General features: G+C 34.2%; 1 long non-coding RNA gene across 1 annotated transcript; it reads right to left on the reverse strand.

Annotated features, from left to right (window-relative positions):
- Nucleotides 1-620: 620 nt before the first annotated feature.
- Nucleotides 621-5,367, reverse strand: LOC107877802. The gene is made up of 6 exons (XR_001676535.2): nt 4,738-5,367; nt 3,536-3,955; nt 3,347-3,408; nt 3,163-3,269; nt 1,395-1,484; nt 621-951 (listed from the first exon to the last, which is right to left on the reverse strand). It is a non-coding gene; the product is annotated as an uncharacterized LOC107877802 (long non-coding RNA).
- Nucleotides 5,368-6,133: the final 766 nt, after the last annotated feature.

Consider the following 6,133-nt stretch of genomic DNA (forward strand, 5'->3'; position numbering starts at 1 on the left):
TTATATTAAAGGTTCATTAGTCTCAACTATATTGAAGAATCGAGTCTCAAATCAACCCTCAAAATTTACGAATGTAAGACCTAATTTCTAATAATTTTAACATGAATTACACTACTAGAAATTATCCCTATCGCAATGGTTCAAAAACCATTGCAATAGATACAAAAACCGTTGCGATAGATCTACCGCAACGGTTTGGCATGTGTTGCATAGAGTGAGCGTTGCGATTGATGTATTGCAACGACTTTTGTAACGGTTATTTTTAAATCCTATTGGGATGCTTCATATTGTCTACAGTAACAGTTAAGAACTGTTGCAATAGAATATATTGCAACGACAAGAAAGCATTACAATAACCCTATTGCAATAATTTTCGGATATCTACTGCAACACTTATTAGTCTTTTGCAACGGTTTTAAACTACCGATTGCAACTCTTTCTGACACCTATTGCAATGGTTTTCGTGTCTTTTGCAATATTTTTTGCTACCTATTGCAACTATTATAATTAGCTATTGCAATAATTTTTGCCACCTATTGCAACTTCAAATACTAATTGACGGTTTAAATGAAGTAGTCACCCCTATATTGTAAATTAATATTTATTCACACAGACATCTATACACCACAACAAAATATTCCATTAATAATAATCCAAATTAAAATATGCAACAAATATCTGTATACATTTGCATTAAGACAGAAATTTCAAATTTTGAACCCCAAATTACATAGTAACTAATGTTACAGAGAAAAGACGAAGTTGTTTTCTTTTCCATAGACAAATGATATTAGATAGTGAACTTTATGGTACGTCCTTCACTTTTGAACTCTTTTTGCATGCAGGGAAGTAAGGAACTGCTTGAGACACTTGTAAACGCAAGGCCGTTCTAGGTGAACCAGATGGCCAGCCCTATCTATGCCATGAAATGCAGTCTTTTCACCCAGTTGACTGTCATCAAGTGCAAATAAATCATCAGGTTTATTCCACCTCTCTGTAGCACTTCTGCTAAATTATTGATGTAGTAGTTTAATTTAAATATAACAACAATATAACAACATACCATGTGTATTCCCATAAAGTGGGGTAGTGTAACTTAAATACAGGGTCCATATATCATAATGGTGCATTGTTGAACTACTTATTACTCTAACTTGTATTTTAAGAAAGTTACTATTGAAGCTGATCATATGTTTGTTTGAGTTTATAATGTAAGGGCATGTCAAGCTTGAAAACTTACTATTTCATATTCCAAATTGAAAATTCGATCATTCTCACCCCAGAGGAGATGTATTCTCTTCCAAAATGATAGGAAAAGAATGACTAGTACTCCATATGTTTCCTAGTTCTTTTTGTGAAATATTAATGATTAGAACTCATGAAATTCCAATTACCTGTGGAAAATTTAGAATAGTTTCTTCTTTGTTGCTCACCACCAAGCCTTCTAGCAGCTCCGCTCTTTCCTTTCTGTTGGTAAATATGACCTGACATATTGTCAAGTGAGGGAATAAGATCCTTTGCTCAGGTTAAAACTTTACATTTTAGATATGAATCAGAGGATGAAATCTATGTTGTTTGTCTTTAATTTCTTGACGCAAGTCAACTGTCAAGTATTCAAGAATTTGACAATAATCTATAGGTTAAAAGTCGCTGAATACTTCTATGCAAGAAGTGTAGTTATCTTTGTTTCAAGAAGTGTAGTTGCTTGACAGAGAATGCTATTCTGTTTATTGTATATGTTAAAGAAAGTCATTTCTTTTGACACAGTATTCTTTTAGCAAAAGTCATTATCGCAGTCTAGATATAAGCAAATAATGTTAACATTAAGCCAAGGAAACGAGGAAGCAGAAAATATATTACTGAAGTAACGAATTGGATCCTGACTTCTTAAAAAAAAATCTTAAAATTGTAGCTTCAGTCTAAGCTGGCTTAGTATAAACAGCATGTCATCTCCTGGACTCAAACACGAGACCTTCAGTTTGTTATAGTGACATTATAACCAACTTCACCATGACACCTTGGTGCCTCATTCAATTATATTTGTATATTCACAAACTTTAAATCACTTAATTTCACAAATTTGAGATTCTTTAGTTCATTTTTGCAGTATATGTTTCTGCATAACAAGCCATCGTTTAAGAGTCAGTTAGAATTCAAGGCCTGATTACCACTGAACTACACCTACTCCCCTTTCAATAAAAAACAAATATAAATATGCTTATATAATACATAAGAAAATATATTAACCTATTAAAGCTTCATTGATTTATGTTGTACTATTTACAAATGCAAATAACAAAGTACAAGCAGAACCTCTCTGCCCTTAAACCTGGTCAGTATTCAAAGTTCAGATATTCCGTCATCCATTCGGTAGCTTGCCACGGGAAGCTCTATATTGTAAGCAGACTAAAGAAGCAAAGGGGCATTTCACAGCTAAACCTATGTGTGTTATACTGGAGCATCTGGCAAAGAGCAACTAACAAGAATTTCAAGACGTACCTTTTCAGCTTATTGGTTCTGAACCATGCATAAGCTAGTGTTCTGAGTTGCCAAAATAGTAAAACGACTTATTCTTACCTTTCACGAAAATAGTTTCTAAAATTGTCCATCAATAAAGTAATCAAGAGGTATAATCTAGTAGTGTTACAAGTTTCCAAAATAGCGAAATGACATATTCATACTCTTTACTGAAATGACTGCTATTTCTGTTCATCACTATAATAATCAGGAGCTATAAGACTTTTATTTATAAGTAATCATGACTCATGAGCTATAAGCGAAAGCTTCATCTTAAAGGCTTACATAGACTAGAAAGAGCCATGTAGTTGAACCATCAATAACATCTAGTAATTTTCGTATTCTAACAAATATGGTAGAAACCACTATCTTTATGTCTAATTAAGCAAATAGGAGCTAGATTAGCCAATCTTCAGACTGTCTAACACACTAGTACCGCGATTAAAAAATATGCAGAGACATTATGAACTCACCACAAAGAATAGCCTTCTTGGCTGGAGTTATCCACCACACATTGTAATTTCTATGGAAATTAATTATCTGCATCTTCTTTTATCAACACAATTTTTCACAAAAAAAGCCTTTGGTATGTTTGAATTCCATACACAGGTGAATGACTGGCAAAAAAAAAATCAAACATAATACCTGAAGTGAACTGTTCTCTTTTGTCAATGTTGACTTGAAAAACAGAGATGATCATTAAAAATCTTGCTCGTCATGCACAGGTTCTATGAAATTTGCTTCCAGAACACCTGAGTCGAGAGCAATTGAATACATCATAGCCATCCCATAATGAGTAAAAGCGAGTCTGAATACTTAGAATACATACCAACAACACCATTTCTTTTAAAAGAACCATCTGCAGTAACTTTCTAGAATGGCTAAGAAAACCTAGAAGAACATAATCAGAAATAGGCAATTTAAAACAAACAGTTTACAATCTAAAGTTGTACTTCTAATCTAATTTGAACATACAACCCCATAAGCAGGAAAATCAAGAATCCATATCAGTTTGTACCTCCTTTGATGTTCCAGCAAGCTGTGGCTTTTACGTGATTATTTTTGTGAGCTTTAAATCATCAACAATATTATACTGCTCAACGGTCTTCCCTCTTAATATGATACTGAAATTTGTGAACTTTCTGAGGTACAAAATGGGATGTGTATGTCTGGGAAGAGATATGAGGAAGCATTAACGTACATTAGCCAAATAATCAGTAGGGAAGTTCACTGGATTAAGTAAGATTAAGTGGTTACTCTTAGAGAGTATCATAAGCGGTCTGTAATAAAATTTAACTAAATTTGAATTAACACCAAATAATTCTAATTTTGGGATAAAATATTTTTTAATAAAAGCAATTGAAATATGGGATTGTAGAGCACGCCCTTTCTTGTTTGTTTTTGATGTTTGATCAACTTAATCTCTCAGCATTATATCCTGCATGACCAACAAAAGGAGTAGGACATCATTTAAATAGCAAGAGAAGGATGAGGCAAAAACAGGAGGAAATCTTCAAAGAACATTGGGAGCACAACCCATGATTCAAAAAATAGAACACAAGTATTATAGGAGGAGTTGTATTCATTCAATGAAGATTCTCCAATCTCACCAGAACACTATTTTCACCTGTTGCTCAACTTTACATAAAAGATAAACCTTCTTTGTCTTAGATTCTGTACTACCATTGTTTCATTTTCAAAATGCTTTATAATGTTTTTACTTGAGTAGAGAGTCTATATGAAACAACCTTTATGCCTCCCAGGTAGAGTAAGATCTACACACACGCTACGTACACATTTGATAAGGTCTACGGACACACTACGTACCCTGCACTGTCAGGCGTCTTGCTAAACATTCTAAATTTATTTGTGTCACTGTTCCTCCCATAAAACCAATAATGAAGAGCCTACCAACAACATTGAGGCTGTCAATATTGAGCCTACCGAGCAACTTATGACAAAGCCTACCACGAATAATATCCTAAATTATTCTATCTTTCATGAACATTGTTACCAATAGTGTTATGAATAGACAAGTACTCACTATTAATTTACATCTATTTAGCACAATACAAGCAGAAACAAGAAATACATTATCGACAACTTTAAACCCAAATTAAACCCATCCCCAAATGTTGCAATCAAAGTGAAGGAGAAGAAAACCCCAAAAATAAAACTAAAAAATTAGGTTAAAATCATCAAATATAAGAATTAACTAACCTTAAAATCACCAAATTAAAGAAGAAAATTCCAAATTTTCTCAGAAATTAAAGTCGGAGCAGCTTCAAAATTGAAGTACGATGGTCGCACTTTCCGACTTCTTGAAGCATTCCGAGTTGGGAATGGATTGAGCCAATAACAATGTCGGAGAAAAGAACTTTTTGGTCAGAGCTGTAGCAGTGGCGGTCTACAAATTAATCCAATGTTCTGTACAAGGTTCGGCATCTTCTCCAGCAATTAGAGAAAACCCAAATGTGAAAAAGCTTCGTCTAATTCTACAAATTACTAGAACAGTTGCAATGCCGGTCTACAAATTACTACAATATTTAAAAAGGTAGGGTTTATGAAGTTACTGAGAATCGGATTAAGAAGAAGGGGAAAGGGAAGACTAAAATGTGGGTGTGTTTTGATTGCTGTTGTGATGTAAAAGGATTGCTATTATATGTGTAAAAGGGTTTATTTTTGGTGGAATAAAATAATAAAGCATTGTAATAGCTTATATTTTCCTAATAAAGCGTTGCCATAGTGATTCTATGCAACGGTTCAGGCAATCATTGTGATAAAACACCCTATTGCAACAGTTATCTAACTACAACAATGATTAAAGCATCAAATAGTTCTAAAACAGATTTTTTTTTTTACAATGGTTGCAATAGACCCTCTATAGAAATACTTTTGGAATCGTTGCCAAAAGTTTCATTGCAATAGGGGTAATTTCTAATAGTGTTAAGATGGAGAATGAAGGGATAATTAATTAGAAATGACAAAGAATGTTTAGGTTAGCTTACTTTAACTTATGTGGATGATTTTTCAGTTTTTCTGAGGTCTCAAATTATTGTAAAGATTGTGTAAGGAATGGTAGAAAAATGGGTGGAGAAAACGGGATAAAAAGGTTACATGTGCCGTTAAAGTGGACACCTGGGAGCTAAAGCGCCTACCGCTAAAGTTGCAACATGACCGCTTAAGCAATCCGGCAGCAGCAACGGGTGCTGCTAAAGTGGCTCCAATGGCGCTAAAGCGCACCACCAGCAATGGGCCAGGGCCGCTAAATCTGCCCAATAGGCACTTAAGCTATCCTATCAGGTGCTATACACCAGATTATTACTAAGTCCAAAATGGATTTCGACCAAGTGCTCAAATTCGTTTGGAACCCCATGCGTTCAAATGAACTATGCTTCCATACCAAATTTGATGTTTCAGACTGAATGGAACCATGTAAACCATCATCTGATATTGTTTCGACTAAGTATGGTTCCCATATCTATAATTCTATTTTTTAAATAATCCACCCAATTGCCCAAAATGAGTTGGGAAGCCTCGAGACCTGAACTAAGGGTTCCCTGAGCCTAAAATCAATGTTCCAAATGGCATAATAAGAATTATCATCTGAGATTAT

Source organism: Capsicum annuum, chromosome 7 (assembly GCF_002878395.1).
Source record: "Capsicum annuum cultivar UCD-10X-F1 chromosome 7, UCD10Xv1.1, whole genome shotgun sequence".
NCBI lineage: Eukaryota > Viridiplantae > Streptophyta > Magnoliopsida > Solanales > Solanaceae > Capsicum > Capsicum annuum.